General features: G+C 40.5%; 1 pseudogene; it reads right to left on the reverse strand.

Moving 5' to 3' along the window:
- Positions 1–1,554: 1,554 nt before the first annotated feature.
- Positions 1,555–9,613, reverse strand: LOC121454720 (annotated as a pseudogene).
- Between the last annotated feature and the right edge of the window lie 3,718 nt (positions 9,614–13,331).

The raw sequence follows: 13,331 nt of genomic DNA on the forward strand, positions 1-13,331 counted from the left end.
ATTTTCATCCCTAAACCCACATAAAAAAGCCAGGCAGAATGGTGCTTACTTCTATTCACAGTTCTGGGAACCAAAGGCAGGCAGGGCACTGAGATTCATTGGGCCAGTGAACACTAACACTGCCTAATCAGTGATCCCTAACTAAATGAAAGACCTGTGATATGGGATTCCCCTCTGTATGCTATGAATGCCACTGGTTAATAAAGGAGCTGCTTTGGGCCTATTGCAGCACAGAGTAGGGCAAGTCAGGAGTTCCAAGCAGATAGAGAGGGGAGAGTTGGCAGAGTCACAGAGAAGCCATGTAGCTGCTGCATCAGATAGATGCTGGATGGAACCTTACCGGTAGGCCACAACCATTTGGCAATACACAGATTAATAGAAAAGGGTTAATTTGAGATATAGGAGCTAGACAATAAGAAGTGTGTGCTAATATACCAAATAGTGTTGTAATAATACAGTTTATGTGTGATTATTTTGGGTCGGGGTGGCAGAGAAATGAACAAACAGCCTCCACCAACAGACCTGGCTAAAAAAAGATGAAATAAAAACAATGGAGATGACTCCTGAAGGGCATTACCTAAGGTTGACTTTCACACACATATGCATACATTCACCTTGGGCCCCCACACATGAATACGTACCTACAAGCTTATACACATAAACAATTATAAAAGTAGGACTGAGATGATAGCAATAACAAAAAAGAGAAACAGGAAGAACAAAAAGGAAGTGTTTGGGGGAGTGGCTTCTCACTCTGTACTCTAAATTCCAGTTTGCTAGAGGGATTGGGAAGAGATAGTTCAGTTGAATGGGAGGTATTTGTCTTTCCCTGTGATGTATGCTGGTGTGAGCCTGCATTTGACAATCGTTAGTTATCTCCCAGAGCTGTTGGAAACTTCTTTAATTTTCCTTCTCTATGCACCTGGAAGCTCTGCTGGCCACAATCAGGTCTGTGGGTTGTGAACTAGACAGGTTACATCCCACACACTTCTATTAGAAACATCCTAGGTTGTACCTTTTAGGGCAGTTAATGTTCTATCTGGGACTTTTGAGAAAATAGAGAAAAATACGCACAGAAAGACCTATCTTTGTCCTCTAAAACAGTGCTAAGTGTTTTTCTTTTGGGTGCAGTAAATTTATTAATGATATTCAAGAGAGTAGGGTTCCCTAAGCCCATCCTACTATTCTGGGGTTCTCTGGTGGAAAATGTGAAGGAGATGCTCAGTGTCAGGGTCTGAGTTGGGACAGGGACTGCTCAGCAGCTGAGGGCTTCTCCCTCGTTTTCTTGTCCTTGCTGGGGTGGTTGGTCTGGGGCAGGTAATGTAAGCCATGAGGTCCACCACCCTGTTGCTGTAGTTGTCTATATTCATTGTCATACCAGGAAATGAGTTTTACAAAGTTGTCATTAAGAGCAATGTCAGCCCCAACAACAAACGTGGAAGAGTGAGTGGGGTGTCACTTTTAAAGTCACAGGAGACAACCTGGTTCTCAGTGTAGCCCAGGATACCCTTCAATGTGCCCTAGGATGCTGGCTTCACCACCTTCTTGACATCATCATACTTGGCAGCTTTTTCCAGTTGGCATGTCAGATCCATGATGGATACTCTGGAAGGAGGAACATGGAAGATCATGTCCGTGAGCTTCCTGTTTAGCTTGGAATGACCTGCACACAGCCTTTGCAGCACCAGTGGATGTAGGGACGATGTTCTGGACAGCATCATGGCCATCACACCACAGCTCCCAAGAGGTGCTATATATAATCTTCTGGGTGGCAATAATGGCAAGAATTGTGGTCATGAGTCCTTCCACAGTGCCGAAATTGTCATGGATGACTTTCGCGAGGAACGTTAAATAATTGGTGGTGTAGAAAGCATTCCTGACCAACTTGAGTGAGTTGTCATGTTTCTCATGTTTCCCATTCACCACTAAAATGGTGGTGGAGATGATGACCCTTTTGGCCCCACCCTTCAAGTGGTCCCCAGCCTTCTCCATGGTGATAAAGATGTCAGTAGTCTCACAATATACTCGGCACCAGCATCACCCCATTTGAAGTTGGTGGGATCAGGCTTCTGGAAGATGGTGATGGTCTTCCGGTTGATGATAAGCTTCCCATTCTCAGCCTTGACTGTGATGTTGAACTTGCCATCAATAGAGTGACATTGGAACATACAAACCATGTAGTTGAGGTCAATGAAAGGGTCATTGATGGCAACAATGTTAACTTTGTTACTGTAGTTAAAATAAAAAAAAAAGCCCTGGCAACCAGGTGTCTACTACAGCTAAATCTGTTCACTCAGAATCCACCTCGCTTCTCAAAAACAAGGATGGCGCTGCATAAAAAGATGCAGCTGTCTCTGGAATAGGAAGGAGTAGAGAGCCCACTGCTAAGTTAAATGCTTTGCTGGAAGGAGATGGCTGTGAAGGTCAAGTGGTCCACTGGAATTTCAGTATTCCCTGACACCATGGCAGTGAATTCATTACAGATAGGTGATTCCAGGGGTTGAGCCATCTGCTAATCTCAGACACAAGACTGTCAGACTCTAGAGTTATTGTCAATTGCTGTGGTCTACTCCCTGGCACCACAGATAAGAACCTCCCCTTGTAGATTCCACTGCCTGAGCTGGAGCTCCTGCTGCCTATACTTTGTCTTGCCAGCACCCCACTTTTAAGACAGTCTTCCATGTCTCTCTCACTCTGGGGTTATGGCAGGTTGAAATCAGGCTCTCTGACTTGTAGTTATCCTCTATTTTCAGATCGCCAAGGTACCTCAGTATTATACACTAATTTCTTCATTAGTATGACACTGGTCAACAGCTGTCTGAGTCAGGGTAATGTTTCTGATATCTTCTCCCAATAGAAGAGAATTTAGCACCTCACCAACATCTGCAATTGGATTTGAGGCTTATGAGAGCTGTCCATTTCATTTCATGGGACGTCTGGGTTATCCTTCAGGTGAGTCATCTGCTTCCACTGCTGTCTCCTTGTGAATTCCCAGTGTCACTCTCTATTAGGAATTGAGCCTGTTTTTTTTTTATTCTGAGTCTTCCCCTTCACAGTATCACGTAGAGACAGCTTCTAATCTGCCATTTTATCTGCAAGTTCCCAATGTGTCAAGGATGCCTTATATAAACCCAAACAGAACACTGATGTGGTTCGTGGTGTTACTGCTGTCTAACTTTGGCACTCAGGAGTTAGTGAGTGGTGGCTTATAAAGTTATGGAAGCCTTGTCCCACCAGATAGCATGTTTGATTATGACACAAGATCAACAATAAGGAAACTGAGAGGAGGGGTGAGAAAGATAGAGATAAAATTAGGTTTAAAAAGATTACTGACCTCTGGGCGCTGGTGGCGCACGCCTTTAATCCCAGCACTCGGGAGGCAGAGGCAGGCGGATCTCTGTGAGTTCGAGACCAGCCTGGTCTACAAGAGCTAGTTGGAGGACAGGCTCCAAAACCACAGAGAAACCCTGTCTCGAAAAACCAAAAAAAAAAAAAAAAAAAAAAAAAAAAAAAAAAAGATGGCTGACCATCTGGGACAATCCCTCCTCCTTTACTCCCACTGAAAAGGGATAAATCTAATTAGTATTTATAAAAACTGAAAGTCAAAAAACATTAATCTACCCAACTTCCAAAGTCAATAAATGGCAGACCTTGAACCTCTGACTCATTGTGTTCAAAACTTAATTTCAATGCACTTTTCAGATATGTGGTTCTGCTTTATTGCCTTCAGCATGGGTAAACTTACCTGTTACCAAGGAGCGTCTTACCACCTTCCTTTTGTGACTCAAGAAGTTCCACTCCTGAGGGAGCCTCACATGCCTTGGTTTTATCGCTTAAATCCATGACAGCAAATAATAGGCACCAATTCTTAGTGAGACAAATGTCAACCATTTCTGCCTCTGATTTCTATTTGACTTACAACCAGCATTTAACTCCAAGAAGCCTCTAGAATCTTGTGTGAGGCTTACATAGGTAATAAGTTCACCTGGTAACATATTCAGTGGAGGCCAGTGAGGACCACTGGCTTGTTCCTAGAAACACATTGCATGAAACCATAATGAAGGTCCACCAGCTGGTTGCAGAGACTGAAGAGACCAGTAGTGGGCCAATTATTTGTGGAGGAAAAGGATTTAACCTGAGGGAAGCCCAATTTTTCTCCAAGTATCAGTCCATATTCATTAAGTCCAAGGAACTAACTTGTAAAATAAAACCACTTGGTAGCTTATTCTTCCTGATAAATAATCCAAATAGTCTGTCTTTCATTGTGTGTGTGTGTGTGTGTGTGTGTGTGTATGTGTGTGTGTATGTGTTGTTTCTTTCTTTCCCTGTTGCTCTAATAAAATACTCTGACAAAAGCAATTGAAGAGAGAAAAGGCACAGTCAGCCCATCATGGTGAGGAAGTCAAACCGTTTGGCTCCATTACTGCTGGGACAGTGTGAAGGACACATAGCTCAATGAAAGAAATTAGAGTTTGGTTAGGAATAATGAAGAGGACACAGCACTGTGTGTGTGGTAATACAACCCATCTACTAGCAGGAAGCAGAGTGGGATGAATGCATGCACCGGCTAGTGCCCATCTCACTTTCTGCATGTTATACAGTTCAAGATTCCCCGCCCAAGAATAGTGCTATGTTCTGTGACAGTGTCCTTCTACCTCAATGCAATGACTATCATCCTCTGAAGGTATGTTCGGAGGCCTGTCTTACAGGTGACTCCAGAATCTATCTCGTTGACAAATAAAACTAGCCCCGACTATTTATATACATATAGGTCATATCCATATCATATAGTTAGATAAATATTGAGCAGACACAGTGTATATGGAGACTGTGCTTTAATTTCCTGACCACCCAGACCCTAATAATCACACAGAAAATATATTAATTACAACACTGTTTCACCAAAGCCTCAGGTGTATTCCTAAACTAGCTCTTACATCTTAAATTAACCTGTTTTTATTAATCTGTGTATTGCCACAAGGCTGTGGCTTACTGATAATGTTCTGGCCTCTTTCTCCTTTGGTGGCTACATGAAGTCTCCTTAACTCTGTCTACTCTCTATCTCAGTTCAGATATTCTGCCTTGCTTTACTATGCTAAGCCATTGGCTGATACAGATTTACTCATCAATCAATAAAAAAGCAACACATATACAAAAGGACATCCCACAACAAGTTGACAATTAACACTAGCCATTATTATATACATATAGATAATATCCATATCATATAGTTAGCATATTGTTTGCTGCCAATTACCTGATGAATTATGAACAAGAAACTTTGGAAACTGCATTTTCTTGCCTTTTCTCATAAAATTCTAAGTGTTCCTTTAATAGGAGATTTCCATGGTGTTAGTCATGGCTTCTGAAAATATTTTAACTCTTGGCAAGGGTAGGATGGCTTTGCTGTTAGTTACAACCGCTTTCTGACTTGGGTGAATTTATCTTCCCAATAGACAAAAGACACCAGAACAAATGGAGAAAACCAAGCTTCTGTTGGAAGGAATGAAGAGAACAATAGATGATGGGCAATAGATGTTACAGGGCTCAGGATACAAATCTGATACTATATTTCAATCCTCTTATTAACTGGTTATAACCTTTCTAAGGGGGAAGAACATATTTGGTAAGTAATAGACTCAAAGTCTCACCAACCCATAGGGATCTTTCCTTTCTAAGGAGAATGGGTGAGGGATCCCAAAGTCAGGACCAAGAATCTTCCCAAGAGATGTTTAACTCAAAATCACCCACATAATTCTGAGTTTGTTATAAATACTTCTTAGGCAAAGCAACAGTATTAAACCTCCTTCTGTAGCTTGATGAATGAACATAGCTTTCTGGATCAGAACATCAATATCTGATCTTACCCTACAATTATTATTATATTAGATTAATCTGTACTTTTAGCATCAGCTTAAGATGGGATAGAAAGCTAAAAGAAATAATGGAGTCCTCAGAGCACTCTTTACTGTGGAGTCTGTCCGAAGCCTCTCATCAGACAAGAATCTAAGACTCCAGCACAATATCAACATTTGCCGAAAAAGTCACCAACAGAGAAGTAATATGGTTCTATACAGAAAGATTTTATATGTGAGTGTTAACAATAACTGGGATTATAGCTGAGTGTGTACTACTACAGGGAGGGTCTTCATCCACTCTTGGATATTTCCTGGGATTCTCACAAATAAAACTATTAGCTTTTGTTTACAGTACGGTGTTGTCCTAACTTCTTACATGTATTCTACCTAGAGTTTTGCCGTATCCATTGTGATTACATCTACACAACTTTGGGCTGCTCCTGGGATCTCCTGCAAAGTTTGTAGTTGTGCTGTAGAGATAATAGCTACAAACCCCACTCAAACTATATACAGCCTTTGTAAAGACAATAAAGTGTGAGTCTTTCTTGAGAAACCCACTCTTAGAGAGCGCCTTTCCATTAACCCCGCCTTTGCTCCTTCCCATTGCGAGGATTATAAGCATTGTGCCACCATGGCTGGCCTTAAGAATCATTACTGTTTGTTTTGTTTTGTTTTTGTTTTCCCCTATGGATGGGGAGTGAACCCAAGGGCTCACACACAATTACTCCAGTGTTTTATTCCTGCATGTCTCCAGCACATATGGCCACCATTTATCACAGTACTGGATCCAAATTTATCTTAGAACTTGGCACTCTTTATATTGAGGAAACACTCTTAGTATAGGAATATATTAAAATTAAAATTTGGGCATAGAGTTATTTAAATCATGACTTGCCATTCCAAAAACATCATATTTTGACCCTGAGCATATTTCCTTTACTTCTATTACATATCTGTCTTAATTGCTTTAAAGTTCATCTATGTAAGGACTTCCCTCCACATAATATTGCTTTCCTTGGAATGATGGCAAGCCATTTGAATGTCTTTACGCATACTTAGATGATGTTCTAAGCCAAACTTGGTTTGGTAGCTATAAATGAGCTCTCCTTATAAAGCATTTTAATAGCATTTGTGAACATCTCCTCTCACTAAAAGCCAAGATGCTCTGCATAAATTGTAAAACAAAATGGGGCATGGTCCATTTAACAAACAACAGCTATAGACGCTAATATTTCACTATGTTACTACGCACTTAATAGCGTTCAGGGAACTTCTAAAGAGATCTGGAGCTATTCGCTAATTATTTCCATTAACTGTTCAAATCTGAGCTTTTTCACGATGTTGGTTATGAACAGTAAAACTAAATCAAGTGATACTAATAATAATTTTCAATTAAAAAACACAAGCTAGAAAATGAGCTGCTATCTAAATCTAGTTATTTGAATATACATATATATTTTCCCCTCCCATGCACACAAAATGTAGTTGAATAAATGGTGAGATTTTATTATTGGATATCAAAAATAATTTTCCCCTCAGGATTTGAAATATTTAAAGCTCTATATCTTGTGTCCTGTTACTTGATCAATTCCCTCTTGGGCACCATTTGGAACTTTGTGTGATTTGGTAATTTGGAGCAGAGGTGGGTTAGTAATTAGCAAAGGAGGTAAAATTTGCAATGAAGGTGTTCTGGAATGCATACGCTTTGATCTCAGAAATGTCATCCTCCTGCTCTTGTGTATCCTGTATGGGAAGGGAGAGACCGAGCAGTGAAACAGAGGCAAAGCTACCTGGTGTCTTCTTGTTGGTCTTCCTTTAGGGCTTCTTTGTTCAAAAGTCTCTCCATTTCTTATAGTTCAGCTAAGGGGAAAGGTCACAGACGTATTTTGTTTCAAGGCATGGCAGCTAGCAACCATTGACTACCTATAGGGCTTGTGTATATTGTAACGGCAACTTGCGGAGTGTAGACTGTTTTGAAATTTGAGGCTATAATCTGCCATGATTGTATAAACCAGAAGCGCCTTAAATGTTTTTTTCTAGATACTGTTTGGCATTTTACACTATCTCTATGGCAGTATAATCTAAAACTGTGTAAATTGAAAGGCATACAAAAGGAACAAGTGTATGCTTGTTTGTTGGAAATAGGAAACTTCTTTATTTCCAGTTGCTCAACTTTTAAATTTTTTCCTTGGTATTTTAAATAATAAAATAAATAATAGAACAAATAGATCTGAATGTTCAAGAAATAAAATCCTAAGCTGACATAAAAAAGCATATATCTCTAATACATAAGGACTAGGTTATGAGAAGAGGAATTGTAGTTTCGTAGATTGTTTCTGAACCTAAAAATCTTAGCAGACAACACATACACATGTATGTGTATAAATGGCAGAGGAAGAATGCTTTGAAGATGCTCACTTTGTAAAGTGCTTGCTAGGCAAGCATGAGAATTTAAATTTGTATCCCTAATACTCATATAAAAAGCTGAACATGATACAACATAACTGTAGTTCTACCACTGGGAAAGTAGAGATAGGAAGAGCCATGGGATGTGCTAGCCAACCAACCTAGATGAAACCATGAACTCAAACTGGTGAGAGATGCTGTCTCTAACGGCAAGGAAGACACCTACTATCTTCTTCTGGCTTCCACAGAAATAGCCATACACCTGAATATTTATTGTCCACCCCATCCCACAACTATGCACACTCATACTTACAAAGTAACAGGAACTCAGTGTAGTTTAAACTGAGACTGGAGTTGTTTGCTGCTACTGTCATTTCTCCCTTCTTCCTTTAAAGGAACTGTGATTTCAGAAGCAGGACCACTGGAAATACCGGTTCCTGTCCTGAGTTCTAGTGAGACTTCTATCCTGTATCAGGGTTGGACCATGTGATTGGGGATGATACAAAAATCCTAAGTCCAACACCTTGCTCTTACTTCACCAAGTTCAGAATACCTCACCCTCAAAATTCTGACCTGTAAAATGTCCTTGCAGATACTGATCTAATCCTAATATTGTATCATCTTTTGGGGGGGGGGTCGCAACTACTCATGTTCAAGTATTTCTTGGAACATAATAACTGACTGTTGAGCTTCTTTGTACTTCAAGAGGGCAAATATGAACTACCACTGTTCTTCACCTCAACCATGGCACAATAGCAAATGTATTGCAGCATCCTTTCTAAAGAAGCTTGAATTCTGCCGCGAATTCTTTTAGATGCCCCAAATTGGAAGAAATAAGCAGTCTGAGCCCCCAAATTCTTACTGCAACCCATTTTTAACATATTCAATTCTATCGTGAAAAATGGGTGTGTGGTAGCTAAATACAAGTGCATATTTTTAATAGCAATTCAGGGTTAATGTGTTTTTCAACCAAGAAATGTTTAATCTCCAAGGCTTAATGTGCCATTTATCTCTTGCATTTGGAGATCACCCATGCTGGCGATTAAGTTATCTATCTGATATTTATTTGGGTGAATGCAAGAAATGCACAATCAATATTCTATGAATGCAGCCAACTATTTGGTATGGATGGAAATGTGCAAGATTGAGTACCCGAAGCTTAAAACATTTCATTCTCTGAAATCTTAGTTGGAAATGCCGAGATGAGCTGCAGCAAGCCTCATCTGAACAGAAAAAGCCCCCAACCTCACTAATAAAACTTTCAGATTTTTTGATTGAATGCCATTTGAAATTACCCTCATCACGTTAACGTGCAATAGGTAGCGTGCAGTAGGGCTGCCTCTCGACATGACCCTATTAGAGATTGCCACTTGTGAGGAAATCTATTCAAAAGCAGAGTCTGTATTAAGCTGGATACCGGGTCAAATGACACTATTTGGGGGGGAAATGGAGAGGTACTTCAGCCTAATGATTTGTGAAAAGTTAAGTAACAACAAATTCCATGAATATGAAATTGTGGGAAGAATACTCTCATCACGGCTTTCAGCCCTCAGCTCTCTGTGCAGAAGGTAGCTGCGAGGATTAGAAATGGCACCTGCTGGCGTGCCTGTCTCGCCTTTTCTCTGAAAGGATGCTTTTTAAGATTGTGATTTTAGAGCATGTGAGATGGAAAGAGGAAACTTCAGTTTGGGGTTCTCAAAAGTTCTTTTTTCGTCAGTAAAAGGGAAAGGTAGAAAGTGCAGTGTGAGTAGTCTGACATTTCTTACCTATTTTTGCTTCGAAGAACCTTTGTATATTCATGCAGTTGGCTGCAGAGATGTTGACAGTTTCAGCTGGAAGCTGGAGAAATCTCAGGGAAAAGCAAAAACCTGCCGTATGCATTAATAAAGGATGGAAATAGATTTTGGGGTGCATTTATGAATTTATGCTTGGTTCCTGAAACTTCAATTTTTATGTTTTCTTCATAAGAATATAGTATGTGTTAAAATAACAGTAACACACAATACATTGATCATCAAGGCATATCAATTGCAAAAGGGCAGATAAGCATTGTGCAGCTTCCCTAGATATTTACAAACTGAACATAACCTTGTGTAAATGCCCCCAAATCAAGAAATAACACACCCCTTTTTACACTTTCCTCCAGCATTGTCTCTACTGAAGGTCATTACTTGGCTTTTAGATTCATTTTGCCATTTCTCCGCCTGCAACATTCAATCATTCTGCGTGATCCCTTTGAGCCTGGTATCCCACACTCAATATCACATTTGTCAGATATATCTTTAACTTTCATATGTTATTTTGCTTTGTTCATTCTCTTTGTTGTGTTTTTCATTATGCAATTATGTACTTCATTCATTTGTGCTGAGCATTGTCGCTAGTACAAGTACTGTAGTTGTGGACTCTGGTATGGGCTATGTGGTAATCTGCTGGGTGCATAAGTAGGAGTAGGACTTATGGGTCACTCACTGGCTGTGGCCATATTTACTTTGAGTAAATATGGGCAATCAGTCATCTAAAAGGGTGGCTATTTGCTCTCTTGTAAGCTGTAAGTAAGAGCCTCTCATGTTTTCATCCTGACCATTGTCAGTTCCTCCCTGTTTTATTGTAGTTACCTTTGTGGATTGTTGACAGAGATTTCTGTCCTGTCTGGTCCCGCAGTCGTTCAGTCCCAAAGAAATACACAGAGGTCTACATTAATTATAAACTGGTTGGCCTATTAGCCGAGGCTTCTTATTAACTAACCCTTACATCTTAGCCCATAATTCTTGTCTGTGTCAGCCACGAGGCTTGGTATGGTGATAAAGGCAAGGCATTCTCAATTTGCTTCCTCTGTGTCTGGGTGATGACCACAGACTGAATCTTTCCTCTTTCCAGAATTCTCCTGTTCTCATTGTCTCACCTCTACTTCCTGCCTGGTTGCCCTGCCTATACTTCCTGCCTGGCTGCTGGCCAATCAGCATTTTATTAAAATAATACAAGAGATGGGGTACAAGACCATCGACCCACAGCAGTGGATGAGTGGCCTTTGGTAGATTTGTGATTGTTGAGGATATCAACGTTCTCTGCACAGTCCTGTATTCAGTGTATGGAATGCAAGGACGGTGTTTGGTTAGGTTTCTGGATTACTCTGGTAAAGGTTTGTAAACAGAGTGGCAGCACTAGTGAAACCGAGGTCAGTGTGACATCTGCAAGTCAGTGCTTTGGAATGGTGTGACACACCTCTCTGCTAGACTTCCTCTCAGTGGCTTTGCTAAGCACCGTACTTTCTAGGGGATCATCTTGTAGAACCTAGGACTTTTCTAGATACTGGCCCTTAAAGTCCCTTGGTACCCCTCTGTCTTCACACCCAGGGGCAAGTAAGTTAAAGCAGCCTTGAAGTCCTGATTTGCTTGCAGATTAGAAGCAGCTGTCCTTTGGCAGACAGCTGTAGTGATTGATCAGTAAGAGCCATTTTGATTGGCCACTTTTCCTTGATGCCTCAAAGTTTCCATTTATTATAACCAAATGATGAAATATGTCTTAGTATATAAAAGTCAAGGAATGTAACTCAATTTTTCCTCTCTTTATTTTAACTATGAACTCATTCCTTAGCATTAATTTCCATATGCTGCTTAAGTGAGAAGTCCTTCTTTGTCTTGATGTCACAATAATTTTCTCTAGATAGATCAGAAATTATTTTATGGCACAGTTATTCCACACATGTGAGCATACAAGCACAGAGAGGAATAAATCATGGCCCATCACAATAAGGCATTTGCTGTCTACGAGTTGACACAGTCACTGAAATCAAAGTGTAGTGAAGAATCACTGGTGTTGGGACAGAAGAAATATGACGAGACAGAGGCGTGGGGATGATTCAATGCTTTTCCCATTGGGGATGGTTCAAATTTTTTTCCTTTAAAAAAAAAAGATACATGAATTGAACTTAGAAATAGCAGTAGATATCTAAAGGCATAGAGAAGTTCTTCCTGGCTTCAGAAAGTGAGCAGAAGCTAAGCTATGAAATCGTGCAACCACAAAGGATTCCAGACATCCCCGAGAATGGTGAGGAGGCTACAGCTATCATCCTGGGTGAGAGGTGGATGTTCACACTGCAGGTGGTCGAGCTGCTTGTATCTTAGCCACTATGCTGGAACTGGCAGAAAGGATATAGAATTAGGCACGTTCAGCATCACACACATCAGTCATGGCATTGCTTCTTGAAGTGACCTGCCATGACTGAATCTTTCCAGCCTCTTGATATTGGCCTACCAGGTGAAGTTAGCAAGTATGGACCTAGCTCCTTATGCTTTTGTGGTATATAAAGCAAACTGAAAGGAGGCAGGCTGGAACCAAAGCACATGTTAGGACATGCAGCATCTTGTTAGGACCAGTAGCAAAGTATAGGAGACGGAGGAACTTAAATGGAAAATCCTCTCATTCTGGAAGCTGTACAGTGATGAGTAAGGTATCATCTGGTTTGAGGAGACGAATTAAAGTGTGTTTTCACTCGGAAGGAATTCAGAAAAGTATTTTGGAGGACAGATATATCAGTTTATCTTTGTCTACATCAAGTTTTAGATACTCAAAGATTTTAAGTTTGTTTTAAAAGAAGCTGGCTATTTGACTACAAGCTACCTGAAATTACTGGGTGAGAGCAAGAACAGATCACGAGACACACAATAAACCCAGTTTAAGGGTTTATTAAGACAGAGAAAGACATGTACACAGTCCTGAGGAAGTTGGTGTAGGAGTGCATGGAGTGAGTGTGTCCAGCTTTTAAAGGTTGCCTAGCTCATACGCATAGAGGCTTACATAGCTGCGGCATGCTTGGATCACGTGATCACGCTGCGTATAGCTCATGCAGGGCTTGAGGACCCTGGTGTCAATGTAAATTGCCTGGGCACTTGATGGCGCATGCGTGGTTCTGGAACCTGGACTTGAGCTGGCTAGACATTTTGCCAAAGCGCTGTGTGATGGAAATGATAATATTACCTAATACTTTACTTATATTCAATTATTCTTCTTTAATAATTCCATTGCTATTTTTCACTGTGAAGGTAGCTCTCACCTGAACAGGCAAGA

This window comes from Microtus oregoni, unplaced genomic scaffold, assembly GCF_018167655.1.
Source record: "Microtus oregoni isolate MIOR12 unplaced genomic scaffold, Mior012 000012F_ref0000307, whole genome shotgun sequence".
Lineage (NCBI taxonomy): Eukaryota > Metazoa > Chordata > Mammalia > Rodentia > Cricetidae > Microtus > Microtus oregoni.